This window comes from Balaenoptera musculus, chromosome 2 (genome assembly GCF_009873245.2).
Source record: "Balaenoptera musculus isolate JJ_BM4_2016_0621 chromosome 2, mBalMus1.pri.v3, whole genome shotgun sequence".
NCBI classification, from domain to species: Eukaryota; Metazoa; Chordata; class Mammalia; order Artiodactyla; family Balaenopteridae; genus Balaenoptera; species Balaenoptera musculus.
This window is the reverse complement of record NC_045786.1, coordinates 14,279,366-14,305,433: the sequence shown is the minus strand read 5'-3', so window position 1 is coordinate 14,305,433 and position 26,068 is coordinate 14,279,366. Positions and strand designations below refer to the sequence as shown.

General features: G+C 41.2%; 1 protein-coding gene and 1 pseudogene across 2 annotated transcripts in view; one reads left to right on the top strand and one right to left on the bottom strand.

Annotated features, from left to right (window-relative positions):
- The window catches only part of NEBL (nebulette), a 336,029-nt gene that overhangs the window by 229,431 nt on the left and 80,530 nt on the right, over positions 1-26,068 (bottom strand). The window lies entirely within an intron of this gene.
- LOC118890262 lies at positions 12,984-14,382 on the top strand (annotated as a pseudogene).

Below are 26,068 nucleotides of genomic sequence, written 5' to 3'. Positions count from 1 at the left end.
GGTTATAACCTAATTTTAAGATTTTTATCAGTTGCTACTTTATTTTAATAATTAAAGGGGAAATGTCCAATTTGGATGGGAAAAAAGTATACATACAGTTTTAATACATCTTTTATAGTTTTATATTTTCAAGGAAGCATGATTTACAGAATAAAAATTTTATGCATATGTCTGTCAAGTGGCCTTTTCAGCTACACCAGAAGTTGATCACTAATGACATCCCAATAGTGAAAAGGCCGCAAATCTAAACTGTGGGGGAAAGGAGATCATAAATCTAGTCACTTTTACTCAGTACTGTCAGTTAAGTATATATATACACACACACATACATACACACACACACACACACACACACACACACACACTTACGCCTTGCTGATTTACTCAGGAACAAAAATAAAAGATTGTTGCAAGTTACGCACATTGACTATGGTCATGAACGAAGTGATGACTGAGACATCCCTTGTCAAAATGCCTGCCAATACTTGAACGAATCATGTCGTTATCTGGGAGCTCTATGCCCAAAGACGGTATCCAGTCAGGCACTTGATAAGAAGAATGGGACAGAAAGCAAGAAAAATATCTATCGGACTTTGCAATGTTCTAGTTATTTCAAAAGAAGGCTCTATCAATAATAAACTCACGTTTCTCCTAAGCTCATTCAATAACAGATCCCTTTGTATTTAATACCTTCCCAAATGAAGTTATAAAAAGAACTGTTTTTTTAATATAATCTTCTTTGTCCCAAAAATAAATTAAGGTTCAGATAAAGTAAATACTGGCTAAATACATAGTAGGGACCAAACAATCTACTGGACTTCTATGGAAATCTGGTCCCTAAAATAATCTAAGCAACTATTGCATGAATCAGAAGAGATGAGTCTTAATTCTCTGTGACCTTGACCAAGTCACTTCATCTCAAGAGGCTCCTTTCCTCATATTGTAAAGAGAGATTGTAATACCTTTCCCACATGCCTGAGTGATGTTGTCAAAGGCCATCAACTGAGATAAATCATGAAACAATATATAAATTTCAAGGATTATTTACTTTGCCAAGAGGGCCGCTTTTATCCCACAATGATGCTGTCATATAGCTTATAAGCTTCCTTTCTTTGTGGGGCATGCAAGCACCATAGAATATTTATACAACTGATATATCCAGAATCTACTCAACAAAAGACTTCTGTATGTCACAATATCAACACATTTCAATGCAAAGTGAGCAGCTTTCCAAGATAAAAATTTCTGCCGCGGCAACTCCACCTAGAGGAACAACCTACACTGAATTCTTACAGCATTCCTTGTCATTTGCACGGGCTCTTTCAATCTTGTTATCTTTCCCTCACATACTGTTCTGAAAGAGTTGGTATCCCATCAGTCACTGTGACAGTCCCACATTACAGATCAATGTAATTTGTTTATTGACTTCTGAATACCAAATTCCTCCGAGGAAAGTCACAGATCCACAACATGCTGGGAAAATATGGCTGGAAAACATGTAAATACAGACGTGCCCTGACAGCTCCTGATGGCTGCCATTCAGAATATCTCCCAGAGTACACTTCTTCCTTTAGGGGCCACTCTACTCTTAAACATGATAAATGTCTTCCTGTGGGGATGGGGAGCGGGGGAGGGAACGGACAACCAAAGGTGAACAACAGATTTAGTGGCACATGAGTTCTAAAAACACCACAGTGGTAAAGATGTAAATGGCTGCTGTATTAGTCAGGTCTCCAGAAAAAAAGACCCAATACGACGTATATACACATAAACAGAAAGAGAGAAGGATTTTAAGGAACTGGCTAACGTGATTGTAGGGGCAGGCAAATCCGAAATCTGAAGGCCAATCCAGCAGGAAGTGCTGAATATTGCAGCTGGAGTCTGAAGGCAGTGTGGAGGCAGAATTCCTCCTTCTCTAGGAGATTCCTTACGTGGGGAACTCAGCCACCAACTGATTGTCACCAGTTAGGCACCTGCACACAGAAGCTCTTGGTACCTAGGGCTAAGTCTGTAGAGATGCTTGAACCAAGATTAAACGGCATTGTCTTGACAGAGTATGGATAATCCAGTGAAACCACCAACAGTCAGGAATAGCAGTTTCATTCCAGGCCTGGGACTGGGGGTTTACAGAATGGGTCCTCTTTAGCCCACTGTCTGTGGAAATGCCACCTCCTTGCATCCGATGAGGGCTGGAGCCACAACTAAATGTGGCGGCACGGGCATTAAGTGTAGAGAGGAAAGGCCCAAGACCCATCTGCTCTGGCCTAGCCCTCTGATGACCAAAGTCAAGGACCTGGGGTCACCACAAAGAATTCACTGACAACGTTCTTCACCCCCCACCATCCTGACCATGTACAATACAAGATTTGTAGTTTGGAGACTCCTGAGAAGGGAAAAAAGAGGATGAGGTGTTATGCTAACTTCTGGGTTATAATCCCATCTCCCACTTTTTTTAAACAGTGGCCATCCTTCTAGGTGTTTTCTACATGTCCATGAGCACTCACATACACTCACGAAAGTCTTAAAGGAAATACGCAAAAATATTAGCAATGATTGTTTCTGGATGATGGGAATTTCAGGTCGTTTTTTCTTCTTTATTTGTTTAAATGCTTAAAACATTTATAATGAGCATTAGTAGTTGGGGGAAAGATAGTAGATATGTTTTCGCTTTTCAGTTATAAAAATAAGCTAATCCCTTGGAATCTCTGTAAACCTCATCCAATGGTCTCTTACTATAACAATTCCCGAGGAAGTATGCACATTTATTTAGCAGTTCATTTTTAAAGGTGTCCCTGAGACTTGAGTGAAACCAATATGAGGAGTTGTGTTGTAAGTAAGACAAAGTAAAAATCAACAAATATGCCTAAACACTCAGGATATCAGGGCAAAATGAGCAAAACAGGAAAAAAAAATTTTTTTTCTAAAATACTTTTTTCAAAAGAGTTTCTAACCAACTTGTGATAAGATAATGCTGTGGCTAATGAGCTAGAAACAGTACAAAGGTGGTTTTGGACCCACTGATATTGTCTCTTTTTTATGCTGGTTTTGGTTTTCTGTTTGTTTTTATTGTTATTACTATTAACAAGAAAAACAGAAAGTTCCTGTTAAGGTTGTGTCAGGTCGGATATGTTTAGTTACTATATTTCCTGAAAAAATATTTACAGTTTTGAGGACTGGTAAGAACTCTCTGAGACCTCAAGAGACATTATAAAAAGGGCGATGTTCAGCTAGCAACAATTTTTTAAATCTGCTAATTCACATACCGAAAGGAAGCAGGGCTGGGATGGGGAGGGGGGGGGTCTGGTGTTAAAGTGACAACTCTTTTAACTTTGGTGTCAATGCTGTATTTACACACAAAGGTTAGGGCACACAATGGTCCTGTGACATATATAAAAAGTCACTCCCCTGCTTCACTAGCTTAAGGTAACCGTCATCCATCTAACTGCATCCTGGCTTTCCCACCCTCCAGCTCTGTCACTTGGGCGTGTTATTTAACCTCTCTGTGTCTCATTTTCCTTCAGTAAGCACCTCACAGAGTTGTTATAAGGATGACGTGAATTAATATTTATAAAGTGCTTCAAACGGGTCTGGCACACGCTAAGTGGTTTGTGTTCAATGAACTGCCATTTACACAACTGCTTGCACCACCCAACTCTATGACAAGCCCATAGTCCACATGATACACCCAAATTAGCCCCAAAAGTAGCCACAATTCCTACAAGAGAATTCAGGGGGCTCCCGTATGAAAATGAAAAGAAACTACCCAAAAGGCCTCGAAGTAGATGCATCATGGTGACACACACATTAGAATCAGCCAGAGTAGCTTGGCTACAGGCTGCCCTGCGGCTACACAGACAAAGGCTTTGTTTGTCCTGAGGCTTAGTTGTCTCTGGGTGATTCATCACAATGCAGACCAATGAACCATGTTCAAAATGTCCTGCATTAGCACTGGAGCTGAGTTAGATGGGAAGCATAGAGAAACTTGTATTCACTGAGCTTTGACATGGGCTAGACAGTGTGTAAGACATCTCCACATCATGATGTAAGGATGACTATCTGTTCCTCGCGGTAGAGAACATTCTGCCATCATGAAGCTAGTGAGCGGTGGGGCCAGAGCTCGCTCCAGGATGCCTGACTGCAGTTTGGACTTTCTCCTACACAGTGCTCCCTCTTGTTCATGAAAACTAGCATAGAATACTTCTATGAGGAGGGGGAAATTTACTCAATTCTTGAATCCAGTATTTCCCAAATTTGTGAAAGTTTCAATGTTAAAAACTAGATATGCAAACAGGCCTATGGTGACTGTCCTCTGGCACTTTAAAAGCAGTAGGGAAAAAATCTGGAGCAACAGGAACATGTATATGCTGCTGGTGGAAGAATAACTTAGTACAACCACTTTGGAAAACAAAGTGGCATCACACTCAGAAATGTTGGAAATGCACATAGACCCAGCAATTCCATTCCTAGGTATATCCTCTAGACTCAGAACTCTTTCACATTTACACCCACACTGTCTATCAAAAAACTGGATACACTGTACACTGAAATACTACACAACAGTGAAAATCACAGCAGCAGGATTCAATCCCAAAAGCATAATATTGAGTGAAATAAAGCAAGTCAGGAGAGTACACGGTTTTATTCTAGTAGTATATAGTTCAAGAAGATATAGGGCTTCCCTGGTGGCGCAGTGGTTGAGAGTCTGCCTGCCAATGCAGGGGACACGGGTTCGAGCCCTGGTCTGGGAAGATCCCACATGCTGTGGAGCAACTGGGCCTGTGAGCCACAATTGCTGAGCCTGCGCGTCTGGAGCCTGTGTTCCGCAACAAGAGAGGCCACGATAGTGAGAGGCCCGCGCACCGCGATGAAGAGTGGCCCCCACTTGCCGCAACTGGAGAAAGCCCTCGCACAGAAACGAAGACCCAACACAGCCATAAATGGATAAATAAATAAATAAATAAAATTTTTTAAATAATAATAAATAAATAAAGCAAATAATTTTAAAAAAAACTCTATTTAAAAAAAAAAAAGACATAAAATCAAGAAATATATTGTTTATGGAATCATCCACCTGCAGATTAACTACAAAAGAAAGCAAGGAAATTACAAACACAAAAATTTAGGACTGCAGTTACTTGAGTGGGAGAGGAATGTGGTCAAGGAGGGCGTTATGGACTGAATGCTTAGGTCACCCCAAAATTCACATCCTGAAATCCTCATCTCCAATGTGACAGCAATAGGAGGTGGGGGACGCTGGAAGGTGCTTAGGTCAGGATCCCTGACAAATGGGATTAGTGCCCTTATGAAAGAGGCCCCAGAGAGATCGCTCATCCCTTCCGCCATGTGAGGACACAGGGAGAAGGCAGCTATGAACCAGGAAGTGGGTCTCACCAGACACTGAGCCTGCCAGTTCCTTGCTCTTGGACTTCCCAGCCTCCAAACTGTGAGAAATAAATGTTTGTTGTTTAAGCCCCCCAGGATATGACATTTTTGTGATAGTAGCCAAATGGACTAAGACAGAGGGCTCCATGCGGTACTGGCCACCTCTTTCTTAAGCTCAGCAATTTGTATGCAGATGCTATTTTTATCATTCTTCAAAATGTGCATTTAATTTATAGTCTTTTTGCATGTATAATGTATTTTCTAAAACAAAGCACTGTTAAAATAAGCAGAAAAGATCAACTTTATTAACTGCTAAAAGCAAAACAGTCATACACACAACTAGCCACAAAATAAGGCAAAATAAAACGGAGAGATGGAGAGCTGACATTCCCTCAGTGTCTCTGTGCCAGGACCATGGTGGGGATTTTCACATAAAGGAATTCCATTTTAAAAAGCACAGAGGTAATATGAGGTCTCAAAGAAAAGAGAGATGACACCTAGGTGGGAGTACAATTTCCTGAAGAGCGTTGCTTTTTGACTCTTGCTGTAAGACTGGGTAATGCTTTTGAGCAAGTAGCAACAGGGTGACTGGATACCTAGGGTAGAGAAAACAACACTTTGAAAGAGGGCAGCAGAGGGACACTGGGCATGTCCAAGAAATGTCAAATAGTCCACTTTGGATCCTTGCCTTAGCTTATACATATAGCCAGAGATAGTTTACTATGAACTGGTTCCCAAATCTGAGCTCTGTTAAGAGTCTGGATGACCCCAATAGCCGATTAACTCCCCAAGTCTGAGTTCCCAGTAAGACCCTATTAAAAATGCCTGTACTGTTAATTTATTCACAATGTAATATGACACGAAAAGAATGTTTAAAACTAGACTTGTTTTGTTTCTCCAAATTTCTTCAGTAAATCAGATAGTCTTGAACATCAGTTGACTCCACTACCAAAGGGGAAATTTCTAACTTTAAATCTATGTCTATGGGAAGATACATCAATTAACTAAAAACAGGACAAACATTTTTATAGTCACATATATAAATATATATATATATGACTATAAAAGTAAAAGTTAGTTATAGTCATATATATAACTAAAAACATTTTTATAGTCAACTGCAATCAGTTTTGTGTGTTTTCTCAGAAATATGACTAAGAACAGCTATTATCAAAATGAGTAACATTCATTCTAGAGGCTGTGGGACCAGGCTACCAGTGCCACAGGCCATCAGCTCCTCCCATTCCGGTCAAGAGCCAGGGTCGGGTCAGATGTGTTGGGCTCATCTCCTTTCATTCTGCCTGTGATCCTGACAGCAGCACACACTCTCTGCTCCAGAAGAAACACATATGATCCATTCCTGCTCTTCTAGATTTTTGGAAGATGCTTTAGGCTAAACATGGCATTCAACTAGTCTATCAGATAAAGTTTCACTGCAAGTTTTAAAGTAATCAAAAATAATTTCAAACACACACAAAATGGCTTCAATCACTTAAAAAGATGTGGCTTTAAAATATGGGTAAAGAGGGCTTCCCTGGTGGTGCAGCGGTTGAGAATCTGCCTGCCAATGCAGGGGACACGGGTTCGAGCCCTGGTCCGGGAAGATCCCACATGCCGCGGGGCAACTGGGCCCGTGAGCCACAACTACTGAGCCTGCGTGTCTGGAGCCTGTGCTCTGCAACAAGAGAGGCCGCAATAGTGAGAGGCCCACGCACCGCGATGAAGAGTGGCCCCTGCTCGCCGCAACTAGAGAAAACCCTCGCACAGAAACGAAGACCCAATACAGCCAAAAAATAAAAAAAAAAATTAATTAAAAAAAAAAAAAAAAAAATATGGGTAAAGAGAAGGGGGAAAAGCTATCTACCATAACACTTCATATTTGAGAAACTACAAGCCAAAAACTTCTCCTTTGGAAACAACAAAGCATGCATTAAGTTTTATAATGCATTTTTTTTTTCAATATTTCAGGATTTTCAGGTCTTTCAGTCTCTTTTTTTTTTGGCTGCATTGGGTCTTCGTTGCTGCGCACAGGCTTTCTCTAGTTGCGGTGACCGGGGGCTACTCTTTCGTTGCGGTGCGCGGGCTTCTCATTGCAGTGGCTTCTCCTGTTGCGGAGCACCGGCTCTAGAGCGCAGGCTCAGTAGTTGTGGCGCACGGGCTTAGTTGCTCCGCGGCATGTGGGATCTTCCTGGACCAAGGCTCAAACCCATGTCCCCTGAATTGGCAGGCAGATTCTTAACCACTGGGCGACCAGGGAACCCCTATAATGCATCTTTAAAGTAACTTCTTCTAAAAGAACCAACATTATTTTACGGCATGCTTATCAAATGCTACATTAAACACAAAATTATCTCAGTCCAAAACCTCAAACTAAACTTTCTTCAAACTTCGCAAAGCTATTATAGTATCAGAGTTGCAGCTAAAGATTTACAGTTTCAAGGATACTTAAAAACAGTTCAAACATCCTTTAAGTGATTGCCGAACTGTCAGTTGTTCTAGACCTGATTTGGTTCACTTCAGAACCAAGGATTTCCTTACCTATGGGTGTAAAACATTTGGACCAGGACTCAGATGCCCTGGGTTTTAGGCTTAGCTCCTATACTTGTACTTACAATTGGTAAGTATAGGAGACGAGCCTTAAACCCAGGACATCTGAACTTGGGCAGGTCAAAGATACTAAGCCTTGATTTTCTCTCCCAGTCTGCCTATATGTAGAGTATTTATGAGGATAAAATAAAAGGATACAAAAGTAATTAAATATAAAATTGTGAAATATTATTATTGATATAAATTATTATAAAGTATTTAAAAGATCACATATTGGGAAAGCTCCGCTATCACGTCCCCCCCATTCACCATGCTTACCAGTGACCACCGTGCCCAGCAGTCACGGGTAAGCCGCCTCATCAGGCAGCCAGAGCGCCTATGCCTGCATCTATTGCTGCTCTTACCGCACTGGATGTGTTACAAATGCTGTTTGCTGGACTGTCAGCCCCACGAGACCCTGCACTCCTCAAATTCTGCATCTCCCATGGTGGGCACAGACAGACACTCGTCTGTGGGATGTTGACAAATGCCCCAAAGGGAAAAAGTTAACATTTGACACGAGCATAAGCAGGATACAAAATCCCAGGGTACTAAAAGGTAAGTCTCACTCCAAATTCACTTAGACACATTCAGAGAAACTAGGGGAATACTTTCTAGGACTGAAAGGTAACTCAAATCCTTTCTGACTACTTCAAAGGGGAAAGGGGGATAAATGTCCTCTTGATAAATGTAAACCTCAGAGAGTATGGGATATATATAACCTTGCTAATCTCATGTTTTCTACCAAATAATGTGCAGTCAATATTCTCAAATTAATTTCAATAGGTAGTAAAGCATAATTCTCTGTGCTGGCCAAACATCTGTTCACACCAAGTTATTTTATTAAAACTGAAGTCAATTGCTGCCTGCTTTGATTAAAACTCTCCGTTGTCTCAACTTTTTTCAGTCCTCTAACATTACGAAAATGAAAGTGAACTTTCATTGACTCAAGAAAGAAGGTATGGCTCTCTTATTGGAAACTGTGTATTTTGGAATAAAAGTGAGTCAAAGAGCAATCACATTAAGGTGATAATACCAACCTTTAGCTACAATTTTGAGTGAACAAAATAAAATTGTACACTCCTCAGACAAGCCAAACTGGGGTTTTCTTTGGAAAGTTTTAATGGAAGTCCTAGGTCATATTTTATGTTAACTCAATACACAAAAATTTGATATAATAGCATTTGGGTATTAGGACATTAATTTGTCATACAGCATTTGAGTCCCGCCACATACAAATATTTCAAGCCCCCATGACATGCTCTTCACTCCACTGGGGTCTGATGCAGGGTCATCTAAAAATAGCAGTTGGAGACAGAGCCAGATCTCCCAGGCAATGCTGAAGAGGCACCTCTAAATGGCAGAAATTGTAGTTTAAAGAGACAGTACAGCTTATTAAGGCCCTGAGAGTAAAGCACAGTCGGAGGAGCTACCATCCCCTATGGCACAACTCCTTGTACATACTCTGTGGTCATATCCATCTGAACTCATTCTTTGTGCACATTAGGCAGTAATCATTATTCTAAACAAAAGGGGGATTTCATTCTCAACTAATGGGGTAAAATACATCACAAGACATAGAATTTTAAAAGGTCCTAGAGATCATCTGAACAGCGGCTCTCCAACTTGGGCGTGCGTAAGAATCACCTGGCAGGCTTGTCGACACAGCCTTCCTCTGCATGGCTATTACATTCCACACCCTCTTGCCACCTCAAAGGCATCATTCTAGAAATTGTCCCCTTTTCTCTGTAATATTCCTCCTCTCTATTGGGTCGTTCCACACTGGTATATAAGCATGCTGCTATCTCTCCCACTGTTTTAAAATTTTTCCTTTGAACTCTGGTTTCTCCACTGCCACCACCCCATTCTTCTCATGCCTTATATGCAAAATGCCTCAAAAAGCTGTCTACACTTGCTTTCTCTAACTCCTCTGTTTCCATTCTCTCTTGAACTTCAATCCGATTCTCAGCCTAACCACTTCACTGAAACCACTCATGGCAAGGACACCAATGACCCCCACATGGTCAAGCCAACGGTCAGTCCTCAGTCCCCATCTCGTTTGTTCCATCACCAGCATCTGACTCAGTTTATCCATCCTTCCTGTCGGAAGCACATTCTTCACTTGGCTTCCAGAATACCACACTCTCCTGGTTCTCTTACCACCTCGCTGGCTGTTATGAATTGAATTGTGTCCCCCCAAAAAGATACGTTGAAGTCTTAACTCCCAGTACCTGAGAATGTAACCGTGCTTGGAAATAGGGTCTTTGCAGATTTCCCATATATAACCAGGTTAAGGTTAGGTCATTAGGGTGGGCCTTAATCCAACACGACTGGTGTCCTTATGAAATGGGGAAATCTGGACGCACAGAGGCACAGAGGGAAGATGCAGTGAAGACACACAGGCAGAAGATAACCATGTGACTGGAGTGATGCATCTACAAGCCACTGAATACCACGTGCTGCCAGTAAACGCCAGAAGCTAGAAGAGGCAAGGAGGAACTCCCCCGCTAGAGCCATCAGAGGTAGCATGGTCCCGCTAACACCTTGAATCAGACTTCTAGCCTCCAGAACTGTGAGACAATAAAGTTCTGTTGTTTGAAGCCACTCAGGTTTTGGTGCTCTGTTTTGGCAGCTGTGTGACACTAAGACACTGGCTAATCCTCCTTAGCATGTATGGCCGGTTCTCATCTGCCTAACTTTGGGGTGGCTTAGGGCTCAGTCACTGTACTTCTTTACTTTCCTGTGTATACCCACACTGACTAGAGCTCAACCAGTCTCATGGCTTTAAATACCTTCTCTATGCTGACTCCAGCCCAGACTTGTCTCCTGATCTCCAGGCTCATGGATCCACCTACCTTCTTCACATATCTTACATGTCTGATAGACATCTCAAACCTAACCAGTCCCACACCAAACTCCTGATTCTCCCCAGAACACCCGTGCCTCCTTGGGCCTCTCCCGTTTCCATAAATTACTACTCACTGACCAATTTCTCAAAAAAAAAAAAAAAAAAAAGGGATATTTATCTCCTTGTATTTTCTTTTTTCTTAATTAATTTATTTTTATCTTTGGCTGCGTCGGGTCTTTGTTGCTTCGCACGGGCTTTTCTCTAGTTGTGGCGAGCGGGGGCTACTCTTCATTGCGGTGCGCAGGCTTCTCATTGCAGTGGCTTCTCTTGTTGCGGAGCACGGGCTCTAGGCATGCAGGCTTCAGTGGTTGTGGCACAAGGCTCAGCAGTTGTGACACGTGGGCTCAGTAGTTGTGGCACACAGGCTTTGTTGCTCCGCGGCACATGGGATCTTCCCGGACCAGGGCTCGAACCCATGTCCCCTGCATTGGTTGGCAGATTCTTAGCCACTGCGCCACCAGGGAAGCCCTATCTCCTTGTATTTTCTATAACCCACATCCCAAAGGTAAATCCTGGTGGCTCCACCTCCAAAATATATTCTGAACGTGACCTCTTCCGATCTCTTCCACTATCACTACCACGGCACAAACCCCATCATTTCCTACCTGGATAACTGCCCCTGACACCTGATGGGGCTCCCTGCATCCACCCCTGCCTCCTACAGCCTATTCTCAACAGAGCGACCAGACAGGACTTGTAAAACATAAATCAGACACCATCACACTTTTCGTCTCGGTTAGTGAAAGTCAAAATTCTTAAAATCTTCTAAAAGACCTTTTATGATTCCTGCTTCTTCCAAGCCCCACCGCCTCTGCCCTGTACTCTCTCCATTCACTGTTCTTACTTTTTCCAACACACCACCGTGCTTCCACCTCCTACCTTTATACCTGCTCTTCCCCCAAACATCACAGCTCACCCTCTCACTTCCATCAGGTCTGCTCAAATATCCCCTCCTTGGAGACCATCTCTGATTACCCAGCATAAAATAGGAACTCACCCCTCAACCCAGCATTCTCTTTCCCTGCGTTACTGTTTCCATAGCATGGAGCACCAAGTGATTTGTGAACTATTAACCATTTTTTTTAATCTGTGTCCTTTCACTAGAATGAAGTTCCATGTGAGCAAGGGAACTGCTATATCCCCAGCTCCTAAACTGGGCCTTGTACTTGGTAGGCACTTAATACACGTGTGAATGAAGAAATTAAAAAAGGAGGTAGAAATCCCTAACATGAGGTGACATTTGTTTTTACGTAAATAGCTTTTTCACAAGTTCATCTACCTAAATTTCTCCAAAGTTGGCACAAGCACAGCTCAGTCTCAGCCTTGCAAACATTGTGGCCATAAAAAAAAATTAAATTAAATTAAAAAATCAGAGATCCTAGGAAGAAGTAAAACTCTTCAGAGTTACCCCCCAGAAAGTATGCTAATATCATTCTTCCTTTAAATGATGTTTTTGCCCCTAAAGATGGGTGCGTCCCCCTCGGCCTCACAGTCCCTCGGGATTGAGCCACCTACACAAAGTGACTCTTTGGCATCAGTTCCTCCTCTGCAGAAGCTGTACCTGCGTCAGCTCTACACATAATCATCTGTAAATTACCACACTTTACATGAACGTAAGTTACAGCTGCAATCACATGGCCATATGAATCAAGTGTCTGCTTCTGCAGGATGAAATGACCATCCCAAAATGTACTTTCCCAACATGCAAAATGCAAGCCCAATGAAAAGAGCCAAGATGTAAAATGAGAATATTGAAGCAGTCAGTGATGAAGATTCGGATAGCGTTCTCTATGTACACAGCAGCTGCATAATTTGTGAGGTTTAATTTTATCAGACTGACTTCTATTTCATGTGCCAAGTTTTTTTCCATTAGGATTTCAGCAGGTGCAATGTGACAAATCAATACAGCTAAATTCTTAGTCTCTGAACTAAGAAAACTCTCTATCACAACGTGTTAGGGTGAAAGACAGCAAAAGATGGGGGAGGGGAAGAAGGAAAAGGCAATAAAGAGAAAGAAATGAGATTTTAAAAGGAATCTGGCTTTTTCGCAACGGGTTTGCCGCCAGGACACAGGCGTCATGAAAACCACTGCTAAACCTAAGCAAAAATGGGAAAGGAGAAGACCCACATCAACGTCATTGTCATTGGACACGTAGATTCAGGGAAGTCTACCACTCCTGGCCATCTGATCTACAAATGTGGTGGGATTGACAAGAGAACCATTGAAAAGTTAGAGAAGGAGGCTACTGAGATGGGAAAGGGCTCCTTCAAGTATGCCTGGGTCTTGGACAAACTGAAAGCTGAACACGAGCGTGGTATCACCACTGATATCTCCCTATGGAAATTCAAGACCAGCAAGTACTATGTGACCACCATTGATGCCCCAGGGCACAGAGACTTCATCAAAAACATGATTACAGGCACATCCCAGGCTGACTGTGCTGTCCTGATTGCTGCTGCTGGCATTGGTGAATTTGAAGCAGGTATTTCCAAGAATGGGCAGACCCCTGAGCATGCCCTTCTGGCCTACACTCGGGGTGTGAAACAATCAATTGTTGGAGTTAATAAAATGGATTCCACTGAGTCACCCTACAGCCGGAAGAGATACGAGGAAACTGTTAAGGAAGTCAGCACCTCCATTCAGAAAATTGGCTACAACCCCGACACAGTGGCATTTGTGCCGATTTCTGGCTGGAATGGTGACAACATGCTGGAGCCAAGTGCTAACATGCTGTGGTTCAAGGGATGGAAAGTCACCTGTAAAGATGGCAGTGCCAGTGGAACCAACCACACTGCATGAAGCTCTGGATTGCATCCTGCCACCAACTCGCTCAACTGACAAGCCCTTGCGTTTGCCCCTCCAGGACATCTACAAAATTGGTGGTATTGGCATTGTTCCTGTGGGTCGAGTGGAGACTGGTGTTCTCAAACCTGGCATGGTGGTCACCTTTGCTCCAGTCAACGTGACAACTGAAGTGAAGTCTGTTGAAATGCACCATGAAGCTTTGAGTGAAGCCCTTCCTGGGGACAATGTGGGCTTCAATGTCAAGAACGTGTCAAAGATGTTCGTCATGGCAATGTGGCTGGTGAGAGCAAAAATGACCCACCGATGGAAACAGCTGGTTTCACAGCTCAGGTGATTATCTTGAACCATCCAGGCCAAATCAGTGCTGGATATGCACCTGTCTGGATTGTCACACAGCTCACGTTGCTTGCAAGTTTGCTGAACTGAAGAAGACTGATCATTGTTCTGGGGAAAAGCTGGAAGATGGACCCAAATTCTTGAAATTTAGTGATGCTGCCATCGTTGATATGGTTTCTGGCAAACCCATGTGTGTTGAGAGCTTCTCTGACTATCCTCCTCTGAGCCATTTTGCTGTTCATGACATGAGACATACGGTTGCTGTGGGCGTCATCAAAGCAGTGGCAAGAAGGCAGCTGGAGCTGGCAAGGGCACCAAGTCTGCCCAGAAAGCTCAGAAGGCTAAATGAATATTATCCCCAATACCTGCCACCCCAGTCTTAATCAGTGGTGGAAGAACAGCCTCAGAACTATTTGTCTCAATTGGCCATTTAAGTTTAATAGCAAAAGACCGGTTAATGATAACAATGCATCGTAAAACCTTCAGAAGGAAAGGAGAATGTTTTGTGGACCATTTGTTTTGTGTGTGGCAGTTTTAAGTTATTAGTTTTTAAACTCAGTACTTTCTAATGGAAACAACTTGACCAAAAATCTGTCACAGAATTTGAGACTCATTAAAAAAGTTTAATGAGGAAAAAAAAAAAAAAGGAATCTGTTAGGTATGCCCAGGAGTGCTGTTAGAAATTTTGTTCCTTTGTTTCCATATCTGAAGGATTTAGATATGTGTCTTATCCCGCCAACCCCTAAATCCCCCACTGGTCTATTTATTACTGCTACACACAACAGAACCAGGACTTGAAATGGGATCTCTGGAAGGTAACAGTGCTGTGGCATCAATTTCTTTTAATGTATTGAGCATTTGAGAAGAGTGTAAACCTAAAGAGCACAAAGAAGGGAGGGGTGGCCAAGCTGTGGTCAAGAAGATGAATCTACAAGAGTGATTTTGCTGCAAAGGAGAACCAAAAGTGGAAGTTGAGTATATAAAAGATAAAGCATTAGAAATAAAGGTTGCACGAAAGGCCACAGGTATATGAAAGCCAGAGTGATTTCAGCTTGGGGACACCTGGGACATTACTATATATGCCCAATTGCTCCAGGGACTGAAGAAGGACACAGCAAAAGCCCTGGTGTTTAAAAAAGACTCTCAACCACACACGCAGTTATGATCTTGCTCTCTTATACCTTCCACCTTATTTCTAACCTCCTCGGGTGTCCACCCTTGCACATGTCACATGCATGGCCCTGCTCCTACATCGCTCCCCATGTGCCAGCAAGGACACAGGCTGTGGCTTCTGTCCTGCATGGTACCTAATGCTCTAAGTTCGCAATTAATATCAAACCACTAATAGTCATTAGAGACCTAATATTTTAGACTAACATTAGAATTACATTTAATTAAATTTAATAAATAAATCGTAATGAGTAACATGGAGCTGGAATGTCTCTAATGAAATCCATGGAAACATGACTGAGATTATCAAGGTTTTCTATTCAAACTTTTAGAATCAAAGTTGGTTATATTTTCCTTCTGATTCCCACTGTAGAACAGAACTGTTTTTATTTGTTTTTAATTTTTATTGGAGTATAGTTGCTTTACAATATTGTGTTAGTTTATACTGTACAGCAAAGTGAATCAGCTATGTGTATACATATATCCCCTCTTTTCTGGATTTCCTTCTCATTTAGGTCACCACAGAGCACTGAGTAGAGTTCCCTGTGCTATACAGTAGGTTCTCATTAGTTATCTATTTTATACATAGTATCAATAGTGTATAGATGTTAATCCCAATCTCCCAATTCATCCCACCACCTCCCTTTCCCCCTTGGTATCCATACATTTGTTCTCTGTTTGTTCTCTACATCTGTGTCTCTACAGAAATGCTTTTAAATATCTCTGGAGTTACAGTTAGGGTTTTTTTTTTTTCCACTTGGGATTTTTGTTTTATTTTGTTTTGCTTTGTTGTTTAAAAACCACAGCAATGATGGAGGCTTAAAATAGAAAACTAGTACCTATTTAAATATATAGTAGAGGTCAAAAAACAATCTGAATTCAAATGAGATTTCTAAAAATACATACATATTTCCTTTCTGATTTCTACAGATTTGTTCACTCCTTAAAAACTTTTATGCTATTTTGGGATTTTTACTGCAAAGCCAAGATAAGCGTTGATTTTTATCTGTTGAGGGTGTTTCCTACTCAGAAAAACAATCCAGGTCAACCACCACAATAATCATAAACACAATGGCCAAGGATACAGAAAAAGAAAATTCATGAGTTCACATCCAGCACATAGGGATCTGACTCAACTTTAAGAAAAAATTAACAATACACACAATCCCCTTTAGTTTTATTGTCCACTTAAGGCAACTGAAAGTTTTTATTAACTTTTACTAATTAAATTATTCTGCTTCTTTATTTAAGTGTTAATGAAGTTTTTAAAGTAATGATTTTAGGAGATGCATTTCTAATTATTATTTCTAAAAATATTGCAAACCATGTTCTTACCATATCAAAATTAAGCAATTACCTATAAATGCCCATAATTAGAAATGCAGTATAAATTCTGTTCTAACAAACCAAGCCACTGTGTCTTAAAGATAGGATAATTAGCACAGATACTATTAAATGGGTGCTATGGTGATAGGTGCTGTAGAGGTGTACAGACAGACTGGGTGAGGGGAAAAAACAGCCCAAAAAAGGAAATTGATTTGTGCAAGCAGAAGAAAAAAAATCTTGAGAATGAGATAGGCAACTGGAGGGAAGAAACAAATCAGCAGAGGGGCTTTTTAACTGATATTAGGAAGGTGTGTTGTAACAAATATTTAGTACAGGTAGTTCTCCCTATATATCTGAGTCTGCCAATAATGAGTCATTGAAAGGGTTTATTCCTGGATGGCACTGAACTATACATGGAAGCGCCTTTAAGGAACAGGGAGAAACCTCACTTTGAGTGAAGAGAAAAATCTGACCCACAGCATACACTTTAGTTTCAGAGGAACACAGAATCCTTTCCAGTCTGTTTTGTATTTACATCGTGAAATTGATCACCATTTTCTGCTTAACACACTAACATACAAATGAATAAAAGTGCTGTTTTGTTTTCTTCGAACTTGGCAATAATTTGGGAGGATTTGAGATGATTTTTTTAAAGCTTGTGTTAGAGGACAAAAAATTAGGTACACAGCCTCAACCTCATAAAAAGCTGGGATTATATGATTGTTTTTCCACGCACAGTATCTAAAATGAGTTAAGTACTTAGCAGGTGTTCAGAAAGTATTTGTTTAAGAAGAAAGAAAGATGGGAAGGACTGAAGTGTTTCCTCTTGAAATGTAGGCAGAAACTGTTCTAAAACATGTTCATGTCTTAACTCATGTTTCTTATTGCAAAAGCAGCCCCATCAATCACTAATGTCTTCACTCAAATCCAATGGCATTTACTGAGCACCTACTATGTATGAGGATTGCCCCTTTTGCGTCTGTCACTCAGGATTAGTCTTTAATCCTGCAGCTGTGAAGCCCCAGGGGCCATGAGCAGATGGGACTAGTAATAGGATTTCACTCGACCCAGTAACACTTTCACTCCATCTGGCACGTTATTCCTGGAACAGTCACTGGAAAAGAAATTGCACTAGGTAAAAACATTAACAAAGCCGGGGTGATGGGTTTCAGTCGAAATTGCATGTGACAAGTTGCTCTTCTGGTCTTACCATCGGCAGCTGCACACTTTTCTTCCACCCGGTGCCGTGTTAGCCCTCCTGTCTATCCTTCCACACCTGCATCCTCAATTCATCCTCCTCTTAGACTAATAGCTCTGCCAACTCGGGATCCATCAGTCTCTCCACATCAGCATTAAGCTGTACGGAAAATGAGAGAGTGAAGAACAATCTTCCTAAGATTTGGGTCACCTCCCTCCATTCTCATAGGCTTGGATAACTCATTTAAAGTCCACTCGGCTTCTCCTCCCTGCCTTGCAAGAAGTGTACACTTCTTAAAGACGCCAGATTTCCTTTTCCCCAGACTTTTACCCACCAGACATATTATATGTTGCAGTTGCTGGAAAAATATTATTAAATGAGACCTTTTTCATGAGAACAGTAATCATCACCTAGATAAATGAATAAATTTGCTACTACTGCATTTCTTATAAAGATGATAGCAACTCAATGTTGATCAATCTTATTCTTGCTAATGCTTATAAACAAAAATAAAGGTTAAGAACTAACAAAATTTAGTGATTAAAAGAGATCAATTTAAAGTAGAAAAAACAGGAAACAGAACAATATACACTTTTTCTAAGACAAATCTGTTTAAGATATTTAGCTAAAGGAAAATGACACTGATCCAGAAATGTAAATGGCTAGTAGAGAATCACTAATAAAGAAGTTTTATTTTAAGCCTCTGAATTTCCTCTAAAAGCCAAGATTTTAATATTCTTGGCTTGGACTTACCGTACTAAAAACACAGTAACGCAAGGGAGAACAATGAGACATTCCTTAAGAGTTCATTTACTAGGTCAAGTGTGCATTAGAATCTTAACTCTGATCTACAAAATCATGATTCTCTTACAATTTAACTGAATATTTATATCCATGGACTATTTTAGGACACTTCAGAATTACTGTCATCATGCCCCATTTGCTCCATCTTCAGAATGTTTAGAACACACACCAAAAATGTTTAAAGGCCTATGTTTCTGAAATAATTTAACTTTACTTTTAAAATTGAATACATAAATGTCTGAGAGTTTTAAAATTGAATACATAAATGTCTGAGAGTGCTATTTTTAAAATTCACTTTCATGACAAACTCTTTATATTGAGCCTCAAACTGTAATTCATGAGAAACTTGAGAAACTTCTAAAGATGAATTACATGTCCAACAACTGTTATGAAATCGAAGACACAGAGTTTCCTCCAAAAATGAGCACCTATAAGGTTTCTTTATATTATAAAAAAGAAGGAACAGGAGGAAGCGGGGAGAGAAGTGTACAATGAAGAGAAATAGGTGTGTGTAGCCAAGAGACAAGATGGAATTTGAAAGAGCCACGAGACTGTGGCTTAGAAAGATTAAATTTACTCCACGTGACTCCAAAAGGCAGAAAAGGGACCACTGGCACAAAGTCGGACCATTGGCACAAAGTCAAGAGAGGAGAGGGGAAACTCTCAACTTAATGTGGTAAAGAAGAACTTCCTATTAAAATGGTATATACGCACTTATGGAGTAACAAACTTAACATCTTCAAAGGAATTCAAGTAGAAGCTGAAAGACTACTTAGCATGGACACTGAAATTGTGAATTTCTCTACTGGGTGGGAAACAAGACTAGGAGGCCAGCCCCGTGACTCTCCACTTTACGTGTGTATAGTCAAATGTGTCGAACCCTTCTATGAAGTCAAAAAAGTGTAGGTGAGCACGTTTAAATAAATGCATTAGAATTTACATGTCTGCGATGGACACCTGCATTTTGGTGTTCCGCATCCATTTTCCTCCTGGTAGCATCAACTTGCTCTTCCCTTTGGAATGACCCAGCCCCTCTGGTCTGAGTGTGGCTGGTTGAAGCCCCACCTCTTCAGTTTGTCTCGTCCTCCTGGCCACAGAGATGGGCATGTGACTAAAATCAGACCCAGGCAAATAATCTTGGAGTTTTCATTCAAACTATTAGGGAAGGAAAATTCTTTCTGCGGAGCTGGCTAGGATATAAGGCTGAAGCTTGCTTAAAAGCTATCTTGCCATCATCATAAGGAAAGAGGCTACCGGGAAAAGAGTTACAAGAGAGAAGAGCTGAAACCTGATGATAACCCCAGGACCCACTGACACCTGGGCTTTTCAGCCATCAGCTAGCAAAGCAGTACATCCTCTTGCCTTTCTGCTTTAGGCTAGTTTGCTTTGCCTTTCTGCTTTAGGCTAGTTTGCTTTAGGCTAGTTTGCATTGCCTTTCTGTCACTTGCAACCAAAAAGTCCTAACCGATGTCAGAGGAGGAAATAATGAGAAAGGGAGCTTGAATGTCTAAATACTGGCTAATATATACTGGCTAATAATATAAATACTGGCTAATAATCTAATTCTAAGTTTCGACCTTTAAAACCTAAAATATTTAGGGTACCTCCTGGTACCGTTTGAACTTTCTCATCTTCTTCATCATGACTATTTTCCAATTCATATGGAACCAGCTTTTCTCCCAGCTTCCTGCCTTGGTTTCCCTTAACCTCTCAAGAGGTTCTGTATTGGTTTCTCAATCTCCCAAGAAAGAAATGACATGGGGCACTTCCAAGAGTCATCAGCCGTCCTGTTCACACAAAACAGCCAACTCTCCCCTGTGGCATCAGGCTCACACAAACCAAATGGAAATTTTCCCTCTAAGTGAACAGACTGTTTCAAAAAAAACAGGATTCCAGAAATAGTTTGTCAAGCTGTCCAGGTTTGCTGTTATGAAACCATTGCCCAGGCCAAAAGAATTAATCTCTTTTCTCCCTGAATCAGAATTTTCTCAATGAGCCTTAGGCCCATTAACCAGAGAGGGCATCCAGAATCTCCTCATCACTCCACACTTAAGTCTTCTGCTTTTTTGAGCATTTCTAATCTTTCTTTACATTTTCTAAACAAACTAAGAAACGCTTGATTTTACACATTTTAATACAACCTGGCATGGGTCACTGGTCATCATAACTGTTTCTACCCCTCTATAGAACAAAATAAGGTACGAAGAGATTAAAATGCACATACATGTATTCATAGCTGATGATTATCTAATAATATTAATCACACCATCATTTTTTACAAAAGACATAAACAAGTTTTCTGAAAGAATAAGTCTTAACGCCATTTTCCCCTGTTAGCGCAAGTCATGTAAATATCCCCTACCACGTACTTGTGGCAGCTTAGCCAAAACGCAGGCACTCATGATAGAAATGCAGCATCGGATCTGCTGCACACGGTGCCACGTCCACACAAAGCCTCACGCTTCGGACAGGAAGGGAAGAATAATACTGTATCCACTGGTAGCTGCAGGGGGACGTTTTCGGGAGACAAAATGGCATTACTTGAGTTGGAATTTGGCCAGGACACTGGGGCTAAATACCCGGACTCTTGTGAAAAGTGCCCTGGGATTGTTAATGCCCTCCAGTCATCAGGACCTCAGTTTTGTGTCTTCTATGAAAAGAAAAGCTGATTAGATCATTTAAGTAAATCTCTCGGTGGGCTTCTTTAGCTTCTGATTATCTAGGTACGCTTTAATCACCGTCAAGACTGCCCTGGTGAAAATTAATGACAGATTAATGTGAGACACTCCAAGATATCAAACCACCAAAATATATACCTCGATAATATATCACATATATATTTTTCATTTGTTCCCCAGGGGATTAATTTAGAGACCCAGAGATTCCTACTTGGACTAAATCATGTTGTTTTAAAGAGTACATAATATCCCAATTATCCTGTTACCCTTATCTTTATGAGTCTCCAAAGGAGGGATAGCCTAAGTGGGGTGATTAGATTTAATACCACAGCCCTGATCCAAGGTCCTGTTTCAACAGACACTCTTTTTTTCCCTAACAATTACTCTGAACATTAAATCTTCTATGTTATTTACTAAAACACCATAATAAGACTTGAAACACAATTATTCATTTCCTTTGCCATAGAGACATCTAGACTCTATTCAAATTTCTTAAGGGAATAAAAATAAACTGAAAATCTCATTTTAGGAGGTAAAAATATTCATAAATATTTTATACTGGCATGCATGTATAAGAAGGGAAACATTTCTTCTATTACATGAACAAATTCTCTTTTAAATACAGGACTGGGGGGAGGACCCTTGAAAATATTAGCAAATGAGTTCTTCCTCCCCCTCTTCATCACTAGTGTCTACAAAACCCCAAAATGAAATGAATTCATTAATTTCTTCCCCTTTTTTCCCTAAATCTTTATTTTCCCAACACACTCATTCGTCTGCCTGAATGAGTTGTTTTTGTCCTTCCCAGCCTTCACAGAAGGATGTTTTAAGGTTTTCTTTGGCCCACAGGGCAGCTTTGCTGACTCTTGGTTTCCTCATCTGTAAAAATGGGACAGCTAGAAGAGATCAGTGGTTCTGAACCCAGGCTGTGCATTCAAATCACCTAGGATGCTTTCAAAATTTAAAAAAAAAAATTTTTTTTTAGTCCCTTAACCCAGCCCCCTGAGATTCTGATTTGGTTGTTTTAGGTTTAGGGATCCAGCATCTATCCTTTTTAAAAGTTCTCCAGATGATTCTAATGTGCAGCCAGAGCTAAAAAAAAAAAATGACTGCATTAGTGTCTCCAGGATTCTTTCAGTCTTAAAGCTCTCCGTGTCCATCTATTCATATAAGGACCACTTAGCTAACATGTCCAACACACGGAACGGGTTGGTTTCCTAGGGCTGCCACAACAAATTACCACAAACCTGGAGGCTTAAAACAACAGACACATATTCTCCCACAGTTCTGGAGGCCTGAAGTCTGAAATCAAGATTTTGGCAGGGCTGGTTCTTCCAGGGGGTTCTGAGGGAGAGTCCGTTCCGTGACTCTCCCCGCATCTGGTGACTGCCGGGCCGTCCTTGGCGTTCCTTGTCTTCTGGCGGCAGCACTCCACTCTCAGCGTCCATCTTCACATGGCCCTCCCCTCTTAGGCCCTGTGTGTCTTCTCCTTTTCTGTCTCTTATAAGGACACTTGTCATTGGATTTAGGGCCGACCCTAATCCAGGATGATCTCATCTAGAGAGCTGTACCTTCATTACATCTGCAAAGACCACTGTTCCAAAGAGGATCACATTCTGAGATTCTGGGTGGACACATCTTTGGGGGCCACCATTCAACCCACTACCCTGGAGGTGCCACTTTTATCAGAAGCCAATAACAGAATCCTCTGAAACAGGTGCTGGGACAACTGAAAGGTACACTGCACAGAGGAGACAGGCCACAGGGCTTTTGGCTGCCATCACAGGGAGAACAAGGGACAGGAGGGGGAGCACACGAAGGGTACACCAAGGTGGCTCTGGGCCAACTCCCACAAGCAGCTCAGGACTCAGCTGTCAGGTCAATTCTACTCTAGTTAGAGACAACATGAGCCGGTACCTCCGCTATGCCGGGACAAAGAAGTGCATGCTGTGTGGCCTCCATAAAGAGGGACCGCAGAGTTGGAAAGGCTTTCCGTGACCGCTCAAGAGGCTATGCATTCCTCAACCCTGAAAAAAGGCCCTCGTTTATTATGTTCAATAATCTCACTACTTTCTTTCTCCTACTATCCCCCAAACAAATCCTCAGACCTAATGGATTTCCATGAATCCTGTTATACATAGCAAGGAGGAAAAGAGACGATAATGCTATAAAATGCCTACTACAACTCTAATCTTGTTTTTATGCCAATTCATGTTATTGCTGTCTTTCAAAGCTATGCTCAAAAGTCCTTGCCCTTTCATGGTTTCTCCCCACCCCCAGGCCTATGGGACCATCCCAGTTCACATCCTTTAGCATAAACATGCATCATTTTAAGTGTGTCTGCTTGTACTTATAAACATGTTTACACCACACATCCTATGCCTTTTTAGACCCAGGCCCAGTGAGGTTGATGCTCACCACAGGCAGAGATCCTGCCACCGGCTTCTATGGGATTCCTCCGAGACACTGATACCGTCCTCCTCACAGAGGATGTTGTTCACTGAGAGACTATTATATTAGTGCATCTCTAGTCAAGTGTTGCTTCTCATTTACTCGTTTAACTTCTTTTAGGACTATCACCCAAAAAAGAAGAAGAAAAAAGAAAATAAGATAAAAGAAATGTTTCTCTGTTCTGAAATAAGAGTGGGGGCTTCCCTGGTGGCGCAGTGGTTGAGAATCTGCCTGCCAGTGCAGGGGACACGGGTTCAAGCCCTGGTCTGGGAGGATCCCACATGCCGCGGAGCAGCTAGGCCCGTGAGCCACAACTACTGAGCCTGCGCGTCTGGAGCCTGTGCTCCGCCACAAGAGAGGCCGCGATAGTGAGAGGCCCGCGCACAGCGATGAAGAGTGGCCCCCGCTTGCCGCAACTAGAGAAAGCCCTAGCACAGAAACGAAGACCCAACACAGCCAAGGATAAATAAATAAATAAATAAATAAATAAATAAATAATTAAAGATAGCTACCAAAAAAAAAAGAAAAAAAAATATGAAATAAGAGTGGCATACCCACTCTCGAAATACAATGATAACATTTTGAATTACAAACCCATGAAGGGATCTAGCAACGAATACTTACATAAATAAATGCTAAGGGGAAAACACCTCTCGAACACCCACCCGTTTCTTCATTTCTTTAAAATGGCTGGAGACTAACTGGGCTGTGTCACTGGCTGATAACAGGAGAGCTGTAAACGGAGAGCTTGTTTCTCTTCTTCAATCCCCTGAAGTAACAAGACCTAAGAACAGCTCCGTCGTTACCTTGATTACCTGGGTCTCACACGGTTACATCTGTGATCCGTGATGTTACACCAAATGGCAAGGACTTCACATAACCAACCTATCACACTGAGGAGAAGAGGTAGCAGGAGCTGTTTTACACTTGCAAACGCAGCCCTTGCAGGAGATGATGTGGTTGCCCGAAGGTGAAAGATTCTGCCCCTGCTCTCTAGCATGGACTGCCTGTCCCGAGGGTAACTTCATTTTCTTCAAACCTTAGCTTTCAGCAGTTGTCTACTACGTTACATCACTTGAATGGTAGATTTTCTCAGCCCAGGGTATCATCCACTTAAATCATCAATCCACTTAAATATAGCCACCCTAAGAAAATATCTGCAAATCCTTTATCTGACAAGGGATGGGTATCCAGAATACACAAAGAACTCCTACAACTCAACAACAAAATAACAAACAACCCAATTTTAAAATAAGCAAAGGACTTGAACGGACGTTTCTCCAAAGGAAATCTACAAATGGCCACTAGTCACATGAAAGGATGCTCAACATCACTAATCATTAGAGAAATGCAAACCAAAACCACAATGAGATACCACTTCACACACATTAAGGTGGCTGTTATAAAAAAAGAATACTAACAAGTGTTGGCAAGGATGTGGAGAAATTGGAACCCTTGTTCATTGCGGGCGTGTAAAATGGTGTAGCTGCTGTGGAAAACGGTATGGTAGTTTCTAAAAAAATTAAACATAGAATTACCATATGACCTAGCAACTCCACTTCTGGGTACATATCTAAAAGAACTGAAAGCAGGAACTCCAACAGGTATTTGTGCATCCATGTTCATAGCAGCATTATTCCCCACAGCCAAAAAGAGGAAGTAACCCAAGTGCCCATTGATGGGTGAATAAATAAACAAAATGTGATATATACATACAATGGAATACTATTCCGCCTTAAAGAGGAAGAAAATTCTGACACGTGCTAAAACACATGAATCTTGAAGACATTATGCTAAGCGATTTAAGCCAGTCACAAAAGGACAAATACTGTATGATTCCATGTATATGAGGTACCTACAGTGATCAGTTCGTAAAGATAGAAAGTGGAATGGTGGTTGCCAGTGGCCAGGAGGAGAGGAGAATGAGGAGTCATTGTTTAATGGGTACAGAGTTTCAGTCTGGGAAGATTACAAAGTTCTAGAGATGGATGGTGGTGATGACTGCACAACAATGTGAACGTACTTAATGCCACAGAACTGAACACTTAAAGACGGTTTAAATAGTAAATTTAAATCATATTTTAATCATAATAAAAATAATATATTAAAATAATAGCCATCCAAATCCAAAACTTATCTACATTATAATACTTATTTTTAAATTAAGGTTGTTAGAGTCTATCTTGCTTTTTGTTCTGAGCAGTACTGAAAAATCATGCTTCATCTACCTTCCTTTTTAAAAAAAAAAATGAGGAAAAAGAAATAAAAGCTTCTTACCTCACTTATCCCCTTCATATTTGCTGCACAGTGAGGTAAGTTTTAAATTACTTTTGATAGTAAAAATAAAACCACTGTCATTTTCATAGTTAGAATTCATCCAACGTTCTGTTGGTTCCACTCACCCTCCTGGTGTTCTGTGCCTC